Source organism: Callithrix jacchus, chromosome 18 (assembly GCF_049354715.1).
Source record: "Callithrix jacchus isolate 240 chromosome 18, calJac240_pri, whole genome shotgun sequence".
Classification (NCBI taxonomy): domain Eukaryota; kingdom Metazoa; phylum Chordata; class Mammalia; order Primates; family Cebidae; genus Callithrix; species Callithrix jacchus.
Genome location: NC_133519.1, coordinates 6,248,591 through 6,275,153, shown reverse-complemented (window position 1 = coordinate 6,275,153; position 26,563 = coordinate 6,248,591). Strand labels below are relative to the sequence as shown.

The 26,563-nt window shown below is 41.8% G+C and overlaps 2 pseudogenes; one reads left to right on the top strand and one right to left on the bottom strand.

Annotated features, from left to right (window-relative positions):
* Positions 1 to 19,740: 19,740 nt before the first annotated feature.
* On the top strand, positions 19,741 to 21,489 carry LOC100409253 (proline-, glutamic acid- and leucine-rich protein 1-like; annotated as a pseudogene).
* Positions 21,490 to 23,141: 1,652 nt separating this feature from the next.
* On the bottom strand, positions 23,142 to 25,108 carry LOC100392804 (CCR4-NOT transcription complex subunit 9 pseudogene; annotated as a pseudogene).
* Positions 25,109 to 26,563: the final 1,455 nt, after the last annotated feature.

The window sequence follows — 26,563 nt, the reverse complement described above, 5'->3', positions numbered from 1 at the left end:
CATCCTTAAAGAAAAGAACTTTCAACCCAGAATTTCATATTCAGCCAAACTGAGCATCAGAAGTGAAGGAAAAATAAAATCCTTTGCAAACAAGCAATACTCAGAGATTTTGTCACCACCAGGCCTGCTTTACAAGAGCTCCTGAAAGAGGCACTACACATAGAAAGGAACAACCAGTCCCAGCCATTAGAAAATCACACTAAATGATAAAGAGCATCAACAAAATGAATCTACATCAACTAATGGCCAAAACAGCCAGCTAGCATCAATATGGCAGTATCAAATTCACACATAACAATATTAACCCTAAACGTAAAGGGGCTAAATGCAGCAATCAAAAGACACAGACTGGCAAATTGGATAAAAATGAAAACCCATCAGTGTGCTGTATCCAGGAAACCCATCTCACATGCAAGGATACACAAAAGCTCAAAATAAAGGGATGGAGGAAGATTTACCAAGCAAATGGAGAGCAAAAAAAAAAAAAAGCAGGAGTTGCAATTCTCATCTCTGATAAAATAGACTTTAAAGCAACAAAGATCAAAAGAGACAAGGCCATTACATAATGGTAAAAGGATCGATACAATAAGAAGGGCTAACAATCCTAAACATATATGGACCCAATACAGGAGCACCCAGATACATAAGGCAAGTTCTTAATGACTTACAAAGAGACTTAGACTCCCACACAATAATAGTGGGAGACTTTAACACTCCACTGTCAATAATAGACAGATCAACCAGACAGAAAATCAACAAGAATATTCAGGGCTTGAACTCAGACCTGGAACAAGCAAACCTGATAGACATTTACAGAACTCTCCACCCCAAAGCCACAGAATATACATTCTTCTCAGTACCACATCACACCTACTTGAAAATTGACCACATAATTGGAAGTAAAGCACTCCTCAGCAAATGCAAAACAACTGAAATTATAACAGTCTCTCAGACCATAGTGCAATCAAGTTAGAACTCAGAATTCAGAAACCAACCCAGAACCGCATGACTTCATGGAAACTGAACAACTGTCTCCTGAATGTTGACTGGATAAACAATGAAATAAAGGCAGAAATTAAGAAGCTCTTCAAAACCAATGAGATCGAAGACACAACATGCCAGAATCTCTGGGACACATTTAAAGCAGTCTCTAGAGGAAAATATATAGCAATAAGTGCCCATGTGAGGAGAATGGAGAGATCCAAAATTGACACCCTATCATCAAAATTGAAAGATCTAGAGGAGCAAGATCAATAAAACTCAAAACCTAGCAGAAGACAAGAAATAACTAAGATCAGAGCTGAACTGAAGGAGATAGGAGACACAAAAAACCCTTCAAAAAATCAATAAATCCAAGAGCTGGTTTTTTGAAAAGATCAACAAAATAGACAAACCACTAGCCAGACTGATAAAAAAAGAAAAGAGAGAACAATCAAATAGATGCAATAAAAAATGATAAAGGGGAAATCACCACAGACTCCACAAAAATTCTAACCATCATCAGACAATATTACAAACAACTCTATGCACATAAACTAGTAAACCTGGAAGAAATGGATAAACTCCTGGACTCCTGTGTCCTCCCAAGCCTAAACCAGGAGGAAGCTGAAACTATCAATAGACCAATAACAAGGTCAGAGTTGAGGTAGCAATTAAGAGCCTACCACACAAAAAAAGCCCAGGTCTAGATGGGTTCACAGTTGAATTCTACCAGACACACAAAAAGGAGCTGGTACCATTCCTTCTGAAACTATTCCAAATAAACCAAAAAGAGGGAATTTTTCCCAAATCATTTTCTGAGACCAATATCATCCTGATACCAAAACCCGGCAGAGACCCAACAAGAAAAGAAAACTTCAGGTCAATATCCATGATGAACATAGATGCAAAAATCTTCAATAAAATATTGGCAAGCCGATTGCAACAGCAAATCAAAAAACATATCATGATCAAATAGGATTCATCCTGGGGATGCAAGGCTGGTTCAACATACACAAGTCTATAAACGTAATTCACCACATAAACAGAACCAAAAACAAAAACCACATGATGATCTCAATTGACGCAGAGAAGGCATTCGACAAAATTCAACAGCCCTTTATGCTGAAAACCCTCAATAACCTCAGTATTGATGGAACGTATCTCAAAAGAATAAAAGCTATTTATGACAAACCAACAGCCAATATCATACTGAATGGGCAAAAACTGGAAGCATTCTTTTTGAAATCCGGCACTAGACAAGGATGCCCTCTTTCACCACTCTTATTTAATATAATACTGGAAGTTCTAGCCAGAGCAATCAGGCAAGAAAAAGAAATAAAGTGTATTGAAATAGGAAAGGTGGAAGCCAAATTGTCTTTATTTGCAGATGACATGATAGTATACCTAGAAGACCCCATTGCCTCAGCTCAAAAACTCCTGAAACTGATAAGCAACTTCAGCAAAGTCTCAGGACAAAAAAATCAATGTGCAAAAATCACAAGCATTTTTCTACACCAATAACAGACTTAAAGAGAGCCAAATCAAGAACGAACTGCCATTCACAATTGCTACAAAAAGAATAAAATACCTAGGAATACAACTCACAAGGAACATAAGGGATCTCTTCAAGGAAAACTACAAACCACTGCTCAAAGAAATCAGAGAGGACACAAACAGATGGAGAAACATTCCATGTTTATGGTTAGGAAGAATCAATATCATTAAAATGGCTATACTGCCCAAAGTAATTTACAGAATCAACGCTATCCCCATCAAGCTACCATTGACTTTCTTCACAGACCTGGAAAAAACCACCATGAACTTCATAGGGAACCAAAAGAGAGCCCTCATAGCCAAGTCAATTCTAAGCAAAAAGAACACAGCGGGGGGCATCACACTACCGGATTTCAAACTATACTACAAGGCTACAGTAATCAAAACAGCATGGTACTGGTACCGAAACAGAGATATAGACCAATGGAACAGAACAGAGGCATCGGAGGCAACACAACATATCTACAACCATATAATCTTTGATAAACCTGATAAAAACAAGCAATGGGGAAAAGATTTCCTGTTTAATAAATGGTGTTGGGAAAACTGGCTAGCCATGTGCAGAAAGCAGAAACAACCCCTTCCTGACACCTTACACTAAAATTAACTCCAGATGGATTAAAGACTTAAACATAAGACCTGGCACCATCAAAACCCTAGAAGGAAATCTAGGCAAAACCATCCAGGACATAGGAGTAGGCAAGGATTTCATGAACAAAACACCAAAAGCATTGGCAACAAAAGCCAAAATAGACAAATGGGACCTAATTAAACTCCACAGCTTCCTCACGGCAAAAGAAACAGTCACTATAGTGAATCGGCAACTAACAGAATGGGAAAAAATTTTTGCAGTTTACCCATCTGACAAAGGGCTGATATCCAGAATTTACAAAGAACTCAAACAGATTTACAGGAAAAAAACAAGCCCATTCAAAATTGGGCAAAGGATATGAATAGACACTTTATGAAAGAAGACATATATGAGGCCAACAATCATATGAAAAAATGCTCATCTTCACTGGTCATCAGAGAGATGCAAATCAAAACCACATTGAGATACCATCTCACGCCACTTAGAATGGCGATCATTAAAAAATCTGGAGACAACAGATGCTGGAGAGGATGTGGAGAAAAAGGAACAGTTTTACACTGTTGGTGGGAGTGTAAATTAGTTCAACCATTGTGGAAGACAGTGTGGCGATTCCTCAAGGCCTTAGAAATAGAAACTCCATTTGACCCAGCAATCCCATTACTGGGTATATATCCAAAGGACTATAAATCGTTTTACCATAAGGACACATGCACACGAATGTTCATTGCAGCACTGTTTACAATAGCAAAGACCTGGAACCAACCCAAATGCCCATTGATGATAGACTGGATTGGGAAAATGTGGCACATATACACCATGGAATATTATGCAGCAATCAGAAATGATGAGTTCGTGTTGTTTGTAGGGACGTGGATGAATCTGGAGAACATCATTTTCAGCAAACTGACACAAGAAGAGAAAATGAAACACTGCATATTCTCACTCATAGGCGGGTGATGAAAATGAGATACCATGGACACAGGGAGGGAGTACTAAACACGGGTCTATTGAGGGGAAAAGGGGAGGGCCTGTGGGAGGGGATCTGGGGAGGGATAGCCTGGGGAGAAATGCAAAATGTGGGTGAAGGGTTGAAAGGAAGCAAAACACACTGCCATGTGTGTACCTATACAACTGTCTTGCATGTTCTGCACATGTACCCCAAAACCTAAAATGCAATAAAATTAAAAAAAAAAAGAATTTGGAAGACAAAAAAAAAATCACAACAGGAGTCTTAACAAATGTGAACTAAATTGTCTATTTTAAAAGCACTTTAAAATGATATTACAAATGAGGAAATAAGAAAAAGATGAACATATCAATATAAAACCAGGCAAAGCTTATAGGCAGAGAATGCTCATTTCCCTAAAATGACTAGTAAACAGAATGAAATCTAAATCTTACTAATAATCAAATAAATGACAATTAAAATTGCATATTCATTTACATTAATTTTTGTCAAAGGTTTAGAAGACAATATGATGCTAAGAGTTTAAAGTAAGTTTTTGAAAGTAGACACTCATAGATTGCTGGAAAAAAGGACAGATTTCCTTAAAACTATTGCAATATTAAGTCTACATTATTTTTGATAGAGCAACTTGTCCAGAAATTAAAAGTAAAGAAACAATTAAATAAATGAACAACAGTAACATCTTAGGAGCAATATAAATGTCTGTCATTAGTAAACTGGTTAACTATTATGGTTCATTCATATAAAGGAATTATCCGAGGCCATTCAAATGGTAACAATTATCTGAAAGAATTAAGTGAAAAGAAAAAGAGTGAAAGGAAATATGTATAACACAATTTCTTTTGTATACAAAAATAATCCAGTGTGTTTTTCAGGTATAGGAAGAGCTCAGGAAAAAACTATGTAAAATTTAAGTAAATTTTTCTCTGTGAATGAAAGGAAAACAGTTTTCACCTTTTATTTTGCATATATTTAATTTTACTAAAAAATACTTACTACTTTTATAATTTTGAATGTTTTCATTTCATAACAATATGCATATATTCTTATTACATTTGTATATTTTTTTATGTCTTTCTAAACATATGCACTAACATGGTTTGGCTCTGCAATTCCACCCAAATTTCATCTTGAATTGTATTCCAATAATTCCTATGTGTTATGGGCAGGACTCAGTAGGAGATCATTTGAATCATGGAGCCAGTTTCCCACATACTATTCTCATGGTAGTGAATAAGTCTCACGAGATCTGATGGTTTTATCAGGTGTTTCTGCTTTTTTGTCTTTCTCATTTTCTCTTGCCACTGCCATGAGGAATTGGTTTTCACCTTTTGCCGGGATTCTGAGGCCTCCCCAGCCATGTGGAACTGCAAATCCAATGAAACATTTTTTTTCCCTAGTTTCAGGTATGCTTTTATCAGCAGTGTGAAAACAGACTAATACATGCACTAAGAACAAAATCCTAAAAAAATCTACGAAATGTTAGAGTCATTCTATAACCACAAGAAGTCTTGTAAAAAAAAATTGTTCATCTGATTTTTCTAATTTTCATACAATTATTTGTTATAAGCTGTATAACAAAATATATCTAATAAACTCCTTCAGTTTGAGTAAAATCAATATAAAAAATACTTAAATAGTATAAAATAGTCGATCTCTACAATTTTTTTGTCCAAAACTGACAGTAATAATGTAGTAAATACAGTCAGTAGGGAGACTTCTGCTTCTTGCCCAAAGGAGCCAGGTTTATGCTTGCTCGTGAAAGAATGGCAAAACTGGACAAAGTGAATGAAATAACAGTTTTCAGACCTTAGGCAACAGTTAGCTTAGCATGGTGATTAGAGAAAAGGAAGGCAATGAGATGATACCTATGGTTGCCCCAGCATACAATGCTGGAGCGTTTCCAGGTCTCAACACAAGAACGGGGTGTCCCTCACTGACCCCAAAAGTCTCCCTAAGTTGAAGAGATGGAGCTGAGAATTCAAAGAGGTCAAGGTAGCTAGATTTGCTGAAAAGAGTGACAGAGAGGAGAGAGTGCTCCAGAGAGAGAACTCAGGGACATACAGGCCCCTTCTTGAGTCTTCAGCTGAGTATTGATGAGCCTGGAGAAGGTGAGAGTTCTGAGAAAAGGCTGGAGAAAGGGATGACAAAGACACAAGAAGAAATGTTTGGGGTAATATATACATGAGTGCTATCTCAGTTTTGGCAATTTTCTCACAGATATGTATACCTATATCCAAATTTACTAAATTGTGTACTTTACATGTAGGTTATTATATGTATGTATATATATATTTTTTTCCTTCCAGTGGAGTTTTAAAAATAATTTTGTAAAGACAAAAATGTATGGTCAAAATGAACTGATGAGATAGGATAATACTCAAATTAACCCTTTGTGTAAGCACAGCACAATTAGCATTGATTTACATTTACACCTCTTCACATTGACAAAGAAGTGAGGACACCATCAAAATTACCTATATAATTTGTATACGAATGTGGCAAATTACTTTGAAAAATATTGAAAATTTTTTCTACTGGATTAAAGTTTTCCTAACATGTGACATTTATCATGGCCTATCACTCTAAGAAATTGTAATTCACTAATAACACATAAGGCCATAGACCTGGGTCTGCCCCCATCCCTCAATATAAATAATACTCAACATTTTTAGATGGTATATAAATGTTACGCACTTCAAGAAGACGAGTATACCAAGAGAGATGTAATCATGTATGAGATGGCATCTAGGGAATTTAGAACAAGCCTTGGTTTAAATGAACATTAAGGGCTTAAGTGCTATTCTTCCGGTAGGACATTTAAAGGACAGGGAAGCCAGGTGACCATATTCTATAGGGCAGGGCTGACCTTTATCTATTTCGTGGTTGGATGGTGCATGTTCTCTGAATCGGCAAATTGTCAGTGGGAAAAATTTATCTATACTGACTGCTCTCAACAAGCTTATTTAAGATAAAATAGTACCTTGGCAGCCAGCTGAGGAGATTTTTGATCCTGCATGGGTCTAAGTAATGTATTATTGATCTACAGTTAAACTGATCTGAAGGTCAGACTTCTAGGATTTCTCTCAGTCTCACATTCTGAATCCACTGTTGTCTTTTAGGAATGGCTCTATCAGAGGTTCCTGACTCATCTTCAGCCAGAACAACAGGAGCAAATCTGGGATTACAGTATGTGGGCTGCAAATATAACAAAATTAATGTCCCTATATTTTGTTCTACAGATTGTTCCTGAATTACAGTCCCATGGTCATGCTGTATTGCTCACTGGAAGTTTCTATAGTAAGAATTTAAATAATTCACTTGTTTGCACTGGAACTTAGTTCATAGGTTCTCATTATTTCAGCTTTTCAGGTGAAATATCCTGCCTATTTCAGCTTACAGCATTTTTATTTCTTATGCAAACATGTGTGTATGTGCATGTGTGTTTTAATCAATAAAACAACAGATTCTCAGCTTCTTGAAGACTATGCTCAGAAGCCTAAAGGACAATCCTTTACAAATAGCACATTCTGTTCAGTGAATTGGGTTTTCATCCCATTATCAGACAATGCCATTTGGTTCTTTAAAAATAAATCAAGGGGAATATTTCACATGAAAGAGATTACTTTTTCCTATTCAATTCAAAAAATTGGAAAATAAATGAACATTTGAAGCCTACTGAAGCCCTCCTGTTTTCTCCCTGAAAAGATTACACTAGTCAAGGACTGGAGTGATTTAAAGAAACAGTGTCATGTGTGAATTATTGGCTCAAAAAGAACCTGTGGAGGAGACTTCATAAAAATAACGTCTAAGAAAAATCCCTTGAGAAATGGTGCTGAACACTAGGAAAAAAAATAGAACTATTTCTGTTTAACTGTAAGCACAGTTTCTTTGTTTCCTTAGCCAAACAGAGTTCCTGTGGTCTAGAAATGTTTCCGTCTACCACAGAGGTGGAGTTACTGTGAGGCTAGGAAGGGTGAAGCTTCAGGGCCTCTCACTTGCATGAACTCCTTTCTAAGGCACTGGAAAAGGCTCTAGGGGTGGGTTGGCATGCTCCTTTGCTATTGGAATTTTGCATGAGTGAGATATTTTAACTGCAGAAGTTTAAGATCAATGTCTACATATCAATTTTGCCTCTATCACACTTTCCCTTTGGGTTAGGTGGCATTGGGGTGACTGTGGTCTGTTTCAGGATTGGGCTAATTGGAAACTGCGTTAAAGATACACTTAGTTTCTGTTTGATGTGATTATATTCTTGTGGTTCTCAGTCTCTTCCATGTACCCTTAGGTTCTTGCTGACTTTCCAGATGTAGCTTCCATGAACACTCCTGATTACCATGGTGCTGGCAGCATGAAAGTGCGAGCCTAGAGATCACTGCAAAATCAATGTGCCCGGAGCTTCAGGCAACACAAAGCCGTGTGGAGTGAAGGAGACACGATGTTCAGAACTTACAAAGCCAGAACTGGTCTTTGAAAATTCTTCCAAATCTTACAGTTCACAGATGAAAGACATTTGATAGCGTTATTTCCCAAGTTTAATCATAGTCCTAAGAATGTATATGAAATCACGAATAACAAATTAAGAAACTTGATGCAACTTTTCTAAACTATCAGTAACAAAATGACAGATTATAATCCATCATACTAGAGAAAAGACTGCATTATCTTGTTATTCTCAACACAGAAAACGTAACAGAACATGTCAAATGAGGCAATCAGAGAATTAACAGCAGTTTATATAGAGCCATAACTATAGAGCCAAAAAAATCACAGAAATGCATCAAGCAATTTTCTAAATATTAATTTTATGTTTTGTTATCCTTGCAGAATTTGTCATAATTATGAATTTTATAATATGTTGTGATGTATTTTTATGTTCTAAATAAATATTCAATCACTACATTCAATAAATTATTCCAGTGACATGTCCATTTCTCTTAAAAGGGACTCCTTGGGCTGTGTAACACCTCAGGTGCCATAAAACGTGGACCCACTCCTTGTCAATTACCATAGCTTCCCTGGGATATGAAGAGGAAACTTCCTTTATATTATGACTAAGTAATAAAATGAATATAAATCTATTAACTGAACTACAAATTGTGATATTCCGCATTTTAAGGGACTGATTCTGTTGGATACCCAGAAATACAAATAGGCCAAATCCTATGAACGATTAATCAACTGATAAAATAATACTGTATCTTTTTCTTGATTATACTAAAAATTTTAAATATTATATTTCTTATTCAACATTTTGAATTTAATTTGCCTTGTGTTGGTCGTATATGCATAACTCTCAAAAATATGTTTTTAAAATGTTTATATATAAAACCAAGTTTTAGTCTTAACGTACAGCAAATGTTTTGAAACTCACAAACATATAAGCTGGCAATGACATCATCATAGGCTTTGTGCATTTCTTACCAAAAGTGATGAAGTTTGTAGACAATATATTTCACAAGTCTGTTGTACTTGTTCAGCTTAATAATCTTTACTACAAAATGTACATAATCTGGCATATTCACAGCCTTCAAGTGGAAATAGAAACTTTTATTAAGTCCAGCAAATTATACGACTCACACATGACAAAGGAGAGGCCACAGAACTGGTGTACATTTTTTTGTAATAATTTATATGTGAATGTTGGTAAACTAAAGCCACATACAAACGGAAACATATCATCAATGAAATCCTCTTCAGATAACAAAAATAATTTCGATACACTGAGTTCTGTGTAATCCATGGTCATATTTCCTATCTTTATACATTATTCATACATACACATTTTAAATTTATTTTTTAAACTAGAGATTTTCAAAGTCTTTTTGTAGAAATTAAAAGTGATTAATAATTTTAAATATACCTATACCTGTTCAAATAAAGTGTGCCTATACCTTTTTAAGTAAAATGTTCACGTTGTGACACACTTTAAATAACTAAAATTCATCTTGAGCTGCATCTTCTACCACATCATTTACATGTGCAGGAGATAACTGCAGATAAGACTGAAGAAGGTTGGAGGTTTAAGGTTTACAGAGAAAAATGTTTTTGATATTTCCAATTGTGAAAACACTTTAAGGTATTCTGAAGAAAAAGGTAAAATTGCACATACGTGTTCAAATTTAAAACCCAATATTCAACAAATAAAGATCTGAATTAAAATTAACTTAGAAAGCAATTTTGTCTTATGAGATGACTGAATGGAACTATTAAACATATAACTTATTCATATTATTTTATTTTTATATATCTTATCAGGAAAATGTATATGTAAAATGAAGTAGAATTAAATTAGTGATTCTTAACCCAGAATCAGTACACTGTAATAGAAATATGAATGTGATTCCAGTGGTATACGTAATTCTAAAATTAAATACAAATTCCAGCCTGGGAGATGAGAGGGAAACTTTGTCTCCAAAAAAGGAAAATTACCAACCAAAAAAAAATTTTTTTTTAAGACAGTGTCCCATTCAGTTGCCCAGGCTGGAGTGCAATGGTGCAATCTCAGCTCACTGCAACCTCTGACACCCGGCTTCAAGCCATTCTCCTGCCTCAGCCTTTAGAGTAGCTGGGATTACAGGCACCTGCCACTATGCCCTGCTAATCTTTATATTTTTAGTAGAGACAGGGTTTCACCATGTTGGTCAGACTGGTCTGGAATTCCTGACCTCAACAGATCCACCAGCCTCAGCCTCCCAATTATAGGAGTGAGCCACTACACCAGGCCTGTCATTTCCTTATATTTGGATAACATAAGGACTTGAAGACCCTTCTTATTTGGGTCAATCAATGACCTGCACCATACACACTTTACAAAACAAAGGACAATACAGTCATTCACATCCTGGTTCTGTCACTCCTAGTGACTCCCAAATTGCAAACCTCCCAGCAGGTGCAGCACTTTCTTCTCCATCTGATGGTCCTCTCTGCTCCCATCACACTGACTGGACACAGACTCCCTAGAGACAGCCCCCAAGAGCAGAAGACATGGATGACACAGAATTTCCTAAAAAGTCATCAAACCAGATGACACAAAACTCAAATGACATTTCACTTTGTTTTGGTTTATTTTGTTTGAGACAAGAGTGTAGTGGGTGATCTCAGCTTACTGCAGCCTCCAACTCCTGGGCCCAAGTGATCCTCCCACCTCAGCCTCTCCAGTAACTGAGACTACAGCCATGAGATACCAGGCCTGACTCATCTTTTTTGGAATCTTTTGTAGAGATGGGGTTTGGCTATGATGCCCAGGCTAGTCTTGAACTTCTGGAGTCAGATGATCTGCCCACCTTAACCCTCAAAAGCGCCGAAATTACAGGCCTGCACTGTGTAATGTGCCACGTGACACAGCCCAATAACAAGGAAGAAACCCGAGGGTCCAGTGTCTATTCTCAAGGGTGGATTGAATGGCTGGGAAACTCCAGCAGGAGGAACCAAAAGAGCAGCCACCGCATCCACATCTCCTGGTCTTCTCAGGGTGTCCTTAGGTGGCCAAGACAGAGATGGCAGTGGCTTAGGGCTGGGGAAAGCAAGGGGATGGGGAGTTGGGGAGTTGGGGAGGGGGAAGGGAAGGAAGGGGAGGGAGGGGAAGGGGGCTGTTGGGCACCCAATGGAGGGGGAGGAGAAAGCGGTCTGGGAAAGAATCTGGTTTAAACTAAGTCTTCAAGTGAGAGTGGGAGGTTCAGCTACAAGTCAGGGAGAAAATCTATCAGGGAAGCAACAGGATACGTGGGGCAAAAAAGCAGGATGCTCATTAGCAATTAGATGGAGACCAGGGCTCTGGTTTCCACCAAACCTACTGTCTGGGCACTGCCTAAGCAATCCTGGGGCTTTTTACTCCCTCTCCACCAATCTCCAGCCCCGGAATGTGGTACCTCACAGTGGACATTCCACGGAGCACCTGTGTCCTCCAATGCCCCTCCCCCATTTCAGGCCTTGACTCCCAAGGACAAGTCCTCTCTGGAACCTTCACAGACCTGACTTCTGGTCTTTTCCACCAGCTCCCTGTCTCTGCTTCTGAGTGGCTTCTTCCTTCCTGAGCTTCCAGGGTTTCTCACAGTCAGTCTTGGCTGCAAAACATAAGAAACAAATGATGGCAGGAAGAACCTCACACACAAGCAGAGTGGGAGCTCCACAGCCCCCTCTCCACCATTCATATTCTAAGCAACAAAACATCAGAAGGATGCAAAGGGTCCCAATAGTAAAGCATCTCCATCACATCTATGGAGCCATTGTCCATCATCCTGTATCTTGGATGATGGCAGATGAGGGGATGTGGAGCAACATTCATTTTAAGCATGCATAGTACATTTACAAAAATTAAACTCAATTATCTTGTTCATCAAGCAAATCTCAGCAAGTTTCTGATCATAGAATTGTGCTAGAAGTCAACGATTAAAAGCTATCCAAAAATTATTATATGCTTGGAACTTCAAAGCATATAAACATAAGAAACATATACATTCTTTCTTATAAGAAAGAATCCAAAATGAAACAAGACTGCTTTTATACTCAGTGATAAGGTCATAACATGACAATCAAATGTCTCCCTCTGGCCCAGGAATTTCACTTTGTGGCACAAGGTTGTGTGGTCTCAAATCACCCCTAACCCACCTAGCCATGTCAACATGTGAAACAGGGCGATGTGGTCACTTATCTATACTATCTTACTGCCTGTGAAGGTGGGCTTTTAATTCTGAAGACTCCCATGGTTGACTTCCCAGGGATGGCCATGGAATCTGTGCATTTCAAGAGACAAAGTTCATCAGCCTCTCCCCTGGTGGATTTGGCCACAATACCCAGAGGATTTGGCAGATCATGAGTGATGGGTGGGAAGTGCCAGGCAGGTGGGCAGGACCCAGGGGCCTGGTGACCAGGTCAGACTTCCACTGTCCATCATCTTTCCTGGCCCCATCCTCAGCTAAACTTCCCAAAGGCCTGCTTCTGCCTGATCACACAGAGTGTGCTCAAACTCACTCAGGCCTCTCACAGCTGAAAATCACTGCTTTCAGTGTCTTGACCATTTACTATGATGTAAAGTTATTGTAAACTGCAAATATTCTATTCATGCTACAAATGTCTTTATCATAAATAGAAAAACAACCCTGAGACACAAGCAAAATTAAACAGGTATAACACAACTATGGCATTGAATTCTATTAGTATGCTGTCACCTGCATAAAGTGCCCCAGATTTGGGTTGTCTTGGTTGTGAAAGAAGAGACCAAGTAAGTGGGCATTGAAGTCAGATTAGCCAAAAGTGAATGGCAGAGAGTAGTACCATCATGTCCATGAAGGGATGCTGGGGTCACCTTGATTATAGCCCAAGCAGAGACAGGGCAAGGAAGGAGATGTGAGCGGAGTTTGGGGCCTCAAACAGGGGAGGTGATTCATGCAGCTCAGGAAAGGCTCCCCAAACCCAGGGTCAACCTCCCTTGCAGGCAGGTCCCTCGTGGAGGCAGAGTGAGTCACCTTAGATTTGAGACCAACTGTGTGACCCTGGGCTGGTTTTCTTCCAAACAATGGAGTGTCAATGGCTCTGTCAAAGGCTGTCTGAGGATAGGAGGAAGCAACCTGTTGAGTACCCATGTACCAAGTGTCATCACCTCCCAAGGACATCTTTCCTTCCAGAGCTGGCACCTTGGAAGGCCCTTGGCCACTAAAGGCAGTGATGATCATAACAGCAGCAAATCATCATTTATGGCTGATGATGGAGGGCCACAGGTTAGGGCTCCCAGGTCCTTGATAAGAATGAGGGTCTGGGGACTCCTGGTGACAGCTGAGTGGGTCCTGTAGGTCTCCTGGGTCCCCAGGGGCCAGTTCTGTCTTCAGCGGAATTGGGCATAGGCTGGGATGCTGGGGCAGCCACTGGAGCATTGGCAGGACAAACAGGCCAGAGGCAGTGGATCCATTGGAGGTGGAAGATGTAGGATCATCTGTCCACCAAGTAGAGTCACCAGGCCTGGCTGACCACTGCTTCCACAGCCGATGCCTTGTCCCTTGCCTCATGCTTTGGCAGGTCAGCAGCTGGCACCAGGGGCCTCACAGAGTATCCCTCTAAGACCTCTGTGTCCTGGTCATTGAATGGGCACTTGAGTCACCCAGGGTTATTGAAACAAGGAAGAAGAATCAGGCCCCACAATGTTTTGAAACACTGTTTAGCACAGCAAAATACACAGAATGCATGCACAACACAGGAGCTGTTGGTATGGGAGCTAATATTTTATGTCCTCCAGCCCTAATCAGAGCACTCTCACCTGTGCAATCTGAAAGGAAGAGGAAACTTGCAGGAAAGATAGTGCTTGGATTCAATTTAAAGAAACTAAAATGTTGAACGTTTGCACTCCTGATATCCTTCCAAATCAGTTCTCTCAACGTTCCCATCTTCACCACTATCATACAAGGTAACTGAGGCAGTCATAAATTTACTCACTCAGTGTCACTCAGCTGATTCTGAGTTCACTACTGATCACAGCTCAACAAACTCCTTTTTCTGAGGTTTACCCTGTTTGATCACGCTGCTGCTGATTTTGTGCGGCTCTGGGACAAACTCCACCTGGTTGAGGATAAAGCAAATCAGAGGTGACTCAGTCCTGCTGTCATTTCCCATCAATTCCCCACTCTCCTCCTCTGCCCCTCCAAAGTCTCCTGCACAGGCTGACACCATATGGTGGCCCTAATGGAGTCCACTGGGTATTTCAGGTTCTCCTCTGGGCCCCTTGAAGGTGGATGTAGTTATGGGATTTGCTTTGACTCAGGAGATGTGAGTGGAAGTGAAGTGTGTCACCTTGGGGCAAAAGAGTTGGAAGCCATTCAGACTGGCCCCCCTTTCCTCCATCTCTTAGAGCTGTTGATAGTTCCCGTATAGAGGCTGCTCCTTTATTTTAGTGGCAGATGAGGGGATGTGGAGCACAGGGCCCAGGAGAGCCATGGAGGATGTGCAGCATGACTGGGAAAAGAGCCTTCAGTGTTGTAAATTTCCATTTTGGGGGCTGTTTATTACCTACAGTGATACCTGGTCCATCCTAGCAGGCACACACTATCTACTCCATGCTCTGAGAAGCAGACTAGCCTACCATCAGAACATAAACTGGTTGTGAGACATATAGGTTTCAGTTCCAGCTCTGCCTCTTATTAACTGCAACCTCAGGCATTTAACTTTCATTCTCTGAGCCTCCGTTTCAATTCTGTAAAATGGGTTGCTTATACTACTTGAGGTTATGGAGAGAATGAAATGAAATAAAATGCATGTAGAGCACTGAGCCCAGGGTCTGGCACACACAGTGAGTACTTTATATTAGCCATGTAACTTCATAATGCACAGTGATTGTCAATATTCAGACAATGCAGCAAAGTATTACCAAGAAAAGTAAACTTTCTTGCATACTTATTCTTTCAATCTTTATTTAACAGGATAAAACTATGAATATTCTTTCATATCTAGTGTTTTTCTCTTAATAGCACATTGTTAACATTTTTTATCTTAGCCTGTCACAATGGCTTATGCCTGTATTCCCAGAAGTTTGGGAGGCCAAGGCGGGTGGATCATAAAATCAGGAGTTCGAGACCAGCCTGGCCAATACGGTGAAACCCCCATCTCTACTAAAAATACAAAAATTAGCCAGGTGTGGTGGCATGCACTTCTAGTCCCAGCTATTTTGAAGGCTGAGGCAGAAGAATCACTTGAACCTGGGAGGTGGGGATTGCAGTGAGCCAAGATCGTGCCACTGCACTCCAGCCTGGGTGACAGAGCAAGACACTCTTCCAAAAATTAAAAAAAAAAAAAAAAATATATATATATGTACATACATATATACACACATATAATGTTAAAAACAAAAGATTATTTATGAAATCATTTTAAATGACAAAATAATATGTAATTTAATGAATAATTTATCACTATTGGACTTTTTGTAGATTGCACAAAGCATTCAAAACAAATGAAGGAGAATTAAAAAAGTATTACTTGTAAAAGAAATGTGATAGGCGGGGCGCGGTGGCTCAAGCCTGTAATCCCAGCACTTTGGGAGGCTGAGGCGGATGGATCACGAGGTCAAGAGATCGAGACTATCCTGGTCAACATGGTGAAACCCCGTCTCTACTAAAATTACAAAAAATTAGCTGGGCACGGTGGTGCGTGCCTGTAATCCCAGCTGCTCGGGAAGCTGAGGTAGGAGAATTGCCTGAACCCAGGAGGCGGAGGTTGCGGTGAGCTGAGATCGCGCCATTGCTCTCCAGCTTGGGTAACAAGAGCGAAACTCCGTCTCAAAAAAAGAAAGAAAGAAAGAAAGAAATGTGATATTACTAATTATTTTATTCAAAAATATAGAACTATATACGTAATATAAAATGTGCTTCTAATTATGAATCATATTAAAAATAATTTAGAAGCTGCTGATTTTGATTTCTGTTTCAAATTTCGCAAAATAATTTTTTTTTCAAAAGACAGACTCTCCCTCTGTCACCCAGGCTGGAGTGCTGTGGTGCAATCTCGGCTCACTTCAACCTTCAACTCCCAGGTCCAAGCAATTCTCCTGCCTCAGCTTCCAAAGTAGCTGAGACTACAGCCACATGCCACTATACCTGGCTAATTTTGTGTTTTTAGTAGAGACAAGGTTTCTCCATGTTGGTCAGGCTGGTCTTGAACTCCTGACCTCAGGTGACCCACTCGACTCAGCCTCCTGAAGTGCTTGGATTACAGGCATGAGCCACAACTCCTGCCTAAATTTTGCAGGATAATAAATAGCCTTTTGAAGTACCGCTGGGCACTTGTCTGGTTGTTTTTCTTTAGGTTAACATGCCAGCAATGACTCTTTTTGACTTCCTGACCAACATAGTGGTTTTTATCCAAATAATTCAACTACTCTACTCCATCCCTAAGGTACTGGCATGGAAGGAAAAAGGAGGAAAAAGCCAGTACTGTGACTGCCTACACTTCCCCCAGCATGGCCCCCTGTGAGATGTGGGGCAGCTGAGACCAAAAACTGTTCAAGGGCACCAGGCCCAATCTGTCTGTGCTCACTCACCTTTCTCAGGTGCTCACATGGGGGATGGCACTGACTTTACATGCTGCTGCAGCTCCTTGGTGAGCTGGCCCTGGTCATGGGACAGGAACTGTGGGGTCAGGATAATAGAGGACTTCACCACCTGCAGAACAAGAATGGAAGCTCATGATGAGGGCCAACCTATTAGATAATTAAATTTTTAAAAAGTTTCTTGAATGAGTGGAAAAAGGAGGTGATGCTTGAGTCTATAGTGGTCAAGAGCATGGGGGCCTCAGAAAAGGTCAGAGCCAAGTTCAAACTCCTGTACTTTGGATTTCTACTTCATGCCATGCAAAATTACTTTACCCCTCTTCAACTCAGTTACCCTTTGTGTGAAATGGAAACAGTTTCATTCCTCAGTCAGTTTCTGTCAAGGATTCTAAAACACCCAACTCATTTAAATGTATTGCCATTTCTGTCATGACTGGTGGGATCAATTTCACTATTATTGGATATACAGTTCTGTGCCTGAAACCTACAAAAAAGAAAATCTTATGTCTGAAAAGTGTCAGTGATTTGTCATTGCTATATTATTAATCATAACTGTATTTAATCCACAAGGCCTGTGCATGGCAGGTGCTCAATCAATGCATGCGGGCTCTGCAGCCACACTGTTAGGTTCTATTCGGCCTCCACCACTTATTAGCTGAGTGATGTGAGCAAGATAATTCATGTCTTTACCTCTCCGTGTCCTTTTCTAGAAAAGACATATAATAAGAATCCCTAGCTTCTTAGGTTGTTACCAAAGGTGAGTGATTTGGCAAATAGTAGGGGCTTGTTAAATATTAGTTGTGATAAACTCCTGCCAAATCGTTCTTTTCAGAGCCACAGACGAGGTCATAGTGCCACCTGGTGACCCTAGAGTGTAAGTACACATGACCACCAACATGCTCTCTCTCCACCATAGGTCCAATACTGGGTAGTTACCTCCTGGAGGTTTCTGCTGCATCTGCCTTCTCTGTGCTCACATAAACACTTTTGTATTTTCCTCCTCGCATTCCCATAGATGGGGTTCAGGTTGCCCAACACAGAGGGTGATCCACACAGGGCAGTGACCGCCTGTGCCAGCCCTGTGATGTCACTGGAGGATGATTGTTTCTTCCTTCTCATGTTCTGGGTAGATGCCAAAGCTGGGGTGACGCATGCCCTGAAGATTCTTGCTTAGGAGAGTCATTTCCTTTTGGCAAGGAAGGGAAAGGTCAAAGGAAGCCAGAGACCCATGACCTCTCTGTGTTGCAGGTTCAAACTATAAAGACCTGAACACTCTATGTTAAAAGCCGAAGGCTCAGGTGCTCCCAGGGCTTCTCATCTCATGGCCTCTGCTGAGGGAGGATGAATACTATGTCCTCCCAGAGCTTTGGGAGCCTGTAGCAAGCAGCCTCCCTAGCACAAAATCTTTTGAAAACCTCAAACTGTGTCTAAAACATTCCTGCACATTTTGCATCCTATTTCCCATATGTCAGCATGTTTTAGTTAAAAAAAAACCTCAATTTCCTAAATATGCAAGAGAAATGGATATTGCAGGACATTGTGACTTTTAAAAACATGTTACTTACACTGGGCATGGTGGCTCATGCCTGTAATCTCAGCACTTTGGGAGGCTAAGGTGGGTGGATCACCTGAGGTCAGGAGTTAGAGACCAGCCTGACCAACAAGGAGAAACCCTGTCTAGTAAAAATACAAAATTGCCCAGGCATGGTGGCACATCACTGTAAATCCAGCTACTCAGGAGGCTGAGGCAGGAGAATCACTTAAACCTGGGAGGTGGAGGTTGCAGTGAGCTGAGATCATGCCATTGCACTTCAGCCTGGGCAGCAAAAGCAAAACTCCATCTCAAAAAACAAACAAATAAAAAACTGAGTCTCAGAATGATGAAGCACTTTGTCCAATGTGACTCAGCTGGTAAGCGTTGAGACCTTGCATCCAATCAAAGCCCATCTCATTCTAAAGGCCATGCTGTGCGTTCTCTGGCCCATGGAGAATAATTTTAACACAATCAATGACATTTCTACACAATGTTCTTGTCTCAAGTCCAAGAGTGCCTCCTTCCTATACCTTCTATAACGCTTGCTTTCCGGTCACTAAAGATGCCATTCTGATGTGTAATCATGTGGCCAATGGAGATATGACCCATGCCATCATGTGTGTACACCCATAAGCTGTACACACTCCTCCTTTGTCTGATGAAATTCAAGTGCCCTTTTTGATTACTTAGCAAAACTGAGCTTTAAAAGGGTTAAGGTTTTGCCAGGTGTGGTAGCTCATGCCTGTAATCCGAGCTCTTTGGGAGGCCAAGGCAGGTGGATCACGAGGTCAAGGGATTGAGACCATCCTAGCCAACATGGTGAAACCCCATCTCTACTAAAAATACAAAAATTAGCTGGGTGTGGTGGAGCATGCCTGTAGTTGTAACTACTCGGGAGGCTGAGGAAGGAGAATTGCTTCATGGATGCAGAGGTTGCAGTGAGCTGAGGTTATCCCACTGCACTCCAGCCTGGTGACAGAGCAAGACTCTGTGCATATATGTGTATGTATGTATGTATGTGTGTGTGTGTGTGTGTGTGTGTGTGTGTATATATATATATGGTTAAGGTTTTTATATCCATGGAACTTTCTGTATTGCTTTTGAAGTCTCTAGTTAAATGAATATATTCTTCTAATAGCAACCTGTGTCATGGATGAACCTGGAACCATCATTCTCAGCAAACTGACACAAGAATAGAAAATCTAACACTGCATGTTCTCGCTCATACACCCTGCCCTTTCTTTCTCCCTCAGATTTCCTCTCTCTGCTCAGAAGCACTGGTGGCCTGTGCTGCTCTCATCAACCCACGGGTTCCTCCCCTGCTGTCCATGGGCCCCACCTGCCCCACACCTGCTCCAGTACCCTCTCCTGAGTCCCCATCACTCTTCCGCACCCCACTTTCCCATCCTCTGGGCCCCTTGCCCTCTGCAGGCCCCATGCCCTCAGTAAGCCCTGTGCCCTCGGCACCCCTGGACCTCCCACCACAGCCAACCACCTAGGCTTTTCTGTCCCAGGCCTAGTGTCTGTCCCTCCCCAACTTCCTCCTGGCCCTGAGAACCCCCAGGCAATCTCAAATGAAGACCTATCCTTGCCCCTTGTGGGAGTTCCCCTCCCATTATACCCCCAGATGAAACTTTGGGGGGAGAATGCCCAGACCAGCCTTTGTCCACTATGATAAGGAGGAACCATCTGAGGTGGAGACCTTGGAAAGTGACTCTGCTGACAGCATGGTGATTGTGCCCAAGGGGCTTCATCCTCTCCACCTCCACCACCCTCAGGTGTCACATAACCCCCTGTAGCCCCTTCTGGGCCACAAACAAGAGGGAGAGGAAGGTGGCCCTCCACCCACAACCCTGCCTCCAGCTCTGCCTCCCCCTGAGGCTCCCCCAGAGATGCAGCCTGAGCCAGAATCAGAACCCGGGCTACTGTCAGAAGTGGAGGATGCAGGTCTCACCCTGGCCCCTGAAGTGCTCCCCTCCTGGGGGGAGGTGAAGAGGGATGGGGGCAGCCCCACAGCAGGCCCACCTCCCCAGGATCTGGTTAAAAAGGAGCCCTCTGCTCCCCCAACTCTGCTGGAAGAAGTGACTGAGGATGGAGATGACAAGGTGCAGCCCTTAAAAGAGACATCTGCAGAAGAAAAGATAAAGACAGAGACAGAGGCCGAAGCTCTCCAGGAAAAGGTAAGAGGGCCAGGCAGGGAAGACTCCTTGGGTGAGAAGCTGGGGCTGGTGTGAGAAGCAGGGGAAGGGACTGCAGCCACTTATCTAAGGAGAGAGGTTTGCCCCAACCCGAACCATTCGTGTGTGTGTGTGTGTGTGTGTGTGTGTGTGTGTGTGTGTGTGAGAGAGAGAGAGAGAGAGAGAGAGAGAGAGAGAGAGAGACTATTCTGAATCTTGTATCTTTGTGCCTAAAAGGAGCAGGATGACACAGCTGCCATGCTGGCTGACTTCTTCGATTGTCCCCTGATGATGAGAAGCCACCACCTGCTGCAAAGCCTGACTCTGGGCCATCTTCTCCTCCCCTCCTTGTTTCCCGTGAAGTTATGTTCTTAGATAGCAACTGCTCCTTCTGCCTTTTGCCACACCTGGGTCCTCACCCAGAAGCTCCAGTGTCTGCTGGGCTTTTCTGGGTATCCATAGTATCCCCCAAATGTCTCCATAGCTGTTCTTGTCAATGATCCAGAGAGGAACCATTGACATATGGGGGTAATGGACTTTCCTATCATTCAGCACGGTGGCGTCAGAAATGCAGGATCCTTGCTGGATGCCAAATATGTGCAGGATCGTGTGATTGTGTGTGCAGTGAAGAAGGAAGAGTTAGCGGCATGATCCTGCTTTTGTGTTCATATTCGGGGTGGGAAATGTGTGGATAGAGTGTAGGATTCAGTCTCCTAGTGAGTGAATCTGTGTCAGCACACACTTGCCCGCATGCCTTTGTGCCTGCTCGAACATGTCCCCTTGGTCTGAAAGGGCAGGTGGAGTAATTGCTCAGTCTATGCAAGTGTAGGACATTAGGAAAAGGCAAAGAGGGGTTTAGAGAATTCTGGGAAGTGTGGACCTTGCCCCAGGTTGAAAGTGCTTCCATAGTGGGTGTGTTGAACATGAGCTCTGCTTTGGGGCTGGTCCTCCTCATGACAGCTCCCCCAACAGCTCCCTGGCACAAGTGTGGTAAGCTCACCCTAGGCCTTTCTGCTACTCCTGAGGTCTGGATATTTCCTGCCCGGTGTCTGCCTTCCTTAAGCACCGATCCCATTCTAGGCCTTGTGGGATGGACAAGTGAGCATGAACTGAGAGATGTGTCTGTGAGAGGATGCCAAGATTTATGGGCTTGAACCAGGGCCCCATGATTTTTTTACTCAGTCAATTGAGTCTTGAACATAAGTAAAGTGCTTTGGAAATGCAGAAAAGGGAATCATTTCTCCCAACATGTATCTTGAAGAGCCTCTTCAAGGAGGCGGCATTTGAGCTAACTTTTGGAAACTTCAGTAGGATTTTTTAAAGTTACCCCTCAACTTGTTACTTCAAAAAATTTCAAACCAAAAGAAAAGTGAGAACAGCACAATCGATGACTTTTGCCTGGATTGGCCGATGAACATCTAGTCATGTTAACTTTTATCCCTATAAACTGTGTATCTACTTGTAGACATGTATCTGCATTATAACCACATGTCTATGTCATCGATACATTTGTATTTATACACATTTCTTTTTCCATGTGAAAAAAGAACCATGTGAAGGTAAGTTGCAGATTTCATGGCCCTTCCCATCCCAAATTCTTCGACATAAATTATCTTCTAGGATTAAGGCTGTTTTCCTGCACAATCATGATACGACTGTCAAACCTAAGAAAAATAACAGTAATCCAATATATCATGACATTCAAATTTTCTGTTAATCACTGAAATGTCTTATAGCTTTTTTAATGCCCAGACTGACTTTTTATTGAGCTTATGCAGCTAACAGACTTGAGAACCATGCCAGTTGACAAGTTTTGCTGAATATTACAGCTTGTGCCCACTAAACACATTTCTCTCTGAGGTTAAAAAAAAAGTAAACAAGTAAACAAATACTGAGAGAAAATGAAGAGACACATCTTGAGTCTTCCAGGCCAAGAAGGCCAAATAAAAAATGGCACATGGCTTGTCCCGGGGCTTTCACCATGCCTAGGGTGCTGCTGCTGTCACCACTGGCTCTGCTCCCTGCTGGTGGCTAGTTAGAGGCAGGGGAGAAGGATCAGCTTGGACATGCTGCAAATACAGCATTTTCTGGTGTTGACACCCTCCTGGGGCTGTGGTGGCAGACCACTGTGTCAGGAGCCCATTCCCTGGGAGTAGCAGAGGGGGCCCAGGTCCTCAAGACAGCCTGAGATGGCAGCCCATACACCTCAGCAGGGGAACCTTGTCCCTTTCCTTCAGTGAGGTTCAACATTGAGATTGTCTATCCCCAGTTGGTGATAAAACCTGAGATGTGTTCCTTGTAGGTTACCCCTCCTTTCCCCAACTTGGGGGAGTAGTGGGAGGGAATAGGGAAGGATCACTGAGGGGGCAGGGGACACCCCAGGTATCAGTGACCTGGCCCTCTCACAGGTTCTTCACCAGTTGTGCAAGCCAATATTTCATGGTGGTGTCATCTTTTAGCAAAGATTGTGTCCTTCAGCTGGTGAGGGAGGCACTGCCTGAGTGTTTCATGTGGGCTGAGGTTAACTGAGAGTCAAAGGTAACGTCTCACTACATGCTTCAGCAGACGGGCAGAAGGCTCTTTGGATAACTGCAGGACCATCTTACCCAAGATCTTGGCAACAAGGGAGAAACGCTCATACGTCTGACATATATAAGCCAAACCAGTATCATCTAAGAACTTCTGGAGGATGAATGTGGCAACTGTTTTAGAAAGTTCACTTCCAGATTCCATAATTTGCAAACATAAAGGGATAATTTCTGTTGTCAGTAAAAAGTTGATTACTCCTTGTTCATCTGTTTTCACCAGGGTCCCAATAACTTCAAGGCTGGTGAGTCGAAGATACTCAAAGAAACATGTGTGCAAAAAAGGGGTACAAAAAAAGTGGGATGTGTGCTGTGAGAAATGCTGACCTGGCTTCTGGATGTGATGCTACACGTTGCAGTAATGCCAGAGCATTGCAAACGCTGTTAGTTTGGTGTGCTGTCAAGGTGGGTGGATTGATAGCTGGATAAATATTTATAATTTCCTGTAAAAGTGCTGTAGTAGTACCAAAGGAATGCCACAGCATGGGTGCAAGGTCAGGAACAGATTCTTGCTTCTTACTTAGCTCCAGCAAAGCATTTTCCCTCATTTCAGGACTGGACAACTCCTTGGTCCACCGGTAGAACTTTTCTCTATCCACTTGTGCCAATGCAGTAGGCACAGGCTTGTACTGGGAACTGTCCTGGCACTGGGGGAACCATGTCAGCAGGGCCAAATGACCCCTGTCCTGCAGTCGTCGCCAGGCTGTGCATGTTGGGAGTAGTCACCACTCTCGGACCAGCATCCCAGCATCAGCACCCCTCATCTTAGAGCTTTTTTCTTCCCTCCTCTGAGTTCAAGAGGAGCTTCTTCAGGTGGAGAAGGCCCTGTAAGGTTTAAGGATCTCTGCAAGGACAAGGGTGCCAAAGTGTAGAACTGCAATAGTGGTTTCTCAAAAAGGGAAAGAACTTGATTTCCAGAAATAGAGGGTAGGAAAAATTGGCATTGATTCTGGGGAAGAGGCTGGAACAGAATGTTTTCCAATTTAAATTGTATTCAGAATAGATAACACATCCACATGGTTCAAAATTTAAAAGGTACAAGAGGTTTGTTGAAAAGTCTCACCCCTCTTTGGCCACCAAGATTTTCTTCCTAGAGTGGCCAATATGATCAATTTTTACATATTTTTCTGGAGATATTGCATGTACATACAAATATATATATAATTCTTTTTATGCAAATGGTAGTATATTATCACTTAATATAATCAATTTCACTTTCATGGGGACTTAGTTATTCAGCAGATATTTATTAAGTACCAATTATGTACCAGACACCAGCCAGGTGTGGTGGCTCACACCTGCAATCTCAGCACTTTGGGAGGCCAAGGTGGGTGGACCACCTGAGGTCATGAGTTCAAGACCAGCCTGACCAAAATGGTAAAAACCCATCTCTACTTAAAAAAAAAATTCAAAAATTGGCTTGGTGGCACTCGCCTGGAGTCCCAGCGACTTGGGAGGCTGAGACAGGAGGGAGGCAGTCATTGCAGTGAGCCAAGATCACACTCCTGCACTCCAGCCTGGGTGACAGAGTGGCACTTTGTCTCAAAAAAAAAGTATATATGTACGTAGATAGAAGACATCATCTCAGTATAGATATTTAGAAATAACTATAGGTCCACAGGTGGTTGCAGAGATGGTACTGAGAGGTAGTGCTGACAAGGCATCCTGTAGCCAGTGTCCCCCATGGTTACATCCTACATGATTATAGTAAAACCAGGAATGCCATGTTGGTAGTGATAGGCAGTGCTTTACAAGCTGGAGATACAGCAGTGAACAAAATGCAGAACTCTGCCTGCCCTTGTGGGATCTGTATTCAATATTTTGGGGGTGGGGAGTAGACAAGTAAAATTTATATTTGCTGGTGAGCACAGCAGTTAAATAAAGCAAGAAAAAGGATAGGTGTGTGGGGGGTGTATTTTCAATATATTAAATTTTTTTATTTTAATTTTTTTTCAAGAGAGGAATTTTGCCCCGGGCTGGAGTGTAATGGCACAGTCTCTGCTCACTGCAACCTCCGACTCCCAGGTTCAAGCAATTCTCCTGCCTCAGCCTCTTGAGTAGCTGAGTAGCCAGGTGTGCACCACCACGCCCAACTAATTTTTATATTTTTAGTAGCAAGGATGTTTCATCATGTTGGCCAGGCTGGCCTCAAACTCCAGACCTTGTGATCCTCTTTCCTCAGCCCCCCAAAGTGCTGGGATTGTAGGCATGTACCACTGCACCCACCCTGTTTTCAATATTTTATCAGGAAAATTTTCTAACATTCAGAGAAGGTGAAAGAATGACACCTAGAACATCCATGTCTACCATGTTACTACCTTTGTGTGAGGGTGTTTGTAGATTCTAAGTACTGTTGTCAAGGAAGTGTTTGCTCAGTAGGCAATGTTGAATAAAGATGCTCAAGACCCTCAAGAATGGAGAGAGAGCTATGTGGAGTCTGGGGACCAGGCACAGCAAGTGCAAAGAACCTGAAGCAGGAGCATTCTTGCTTTGTTCAAGGAAAGCAAGGAGGCCAGTGAGGTTGAAAAGAGAATAAGGTCAGAGTGACAACAGGGGAGAGAGAATGGCTGGGGTGTGGGGCCACGGGGAGGTGGGGCCTGTGATTTCTATTGGCAAGGTGGGAAGCTGCTGGAGGGGTTTAAGCTGATAATTGATGTCACATATCTTATATTTTCATAGTACCCATGTGATTGCTCCCAATGAATAGACAGAAGGGAGTGAGGGTAGCTAACAAGCAGATTCAGCTAGAAGAAATAATGCCTTTGACTAAGGTGTTGGAGAAGTGGTTGGATTCTAAATAATTTTTCAAGGTGGAGCTGACAGAATTTGAACATCATTCCATTTGTTTATACAGAGTTTCCTCATTCTCTTTGACAGCTAGAATCTCATTATATCATAAGGTTTTAAACTAGTCCCTGAGGACGAACGTTTAGGTTGATACTCTATCTTTTGCTACCACAAAACAGACAAATACAAAGAGCATATGGACATCCACAGATCCTCAATAGTCTTTCAAAGTGTGCCTGAGGACAGGGATGGCTGAATGTTAGGATAGTTTACACATGTGTATATAAATGACATGTGTACATGTAACTTTTCATACAAGTGAGTATTTGAAGAATAAATTTCAAGAAGCAGAA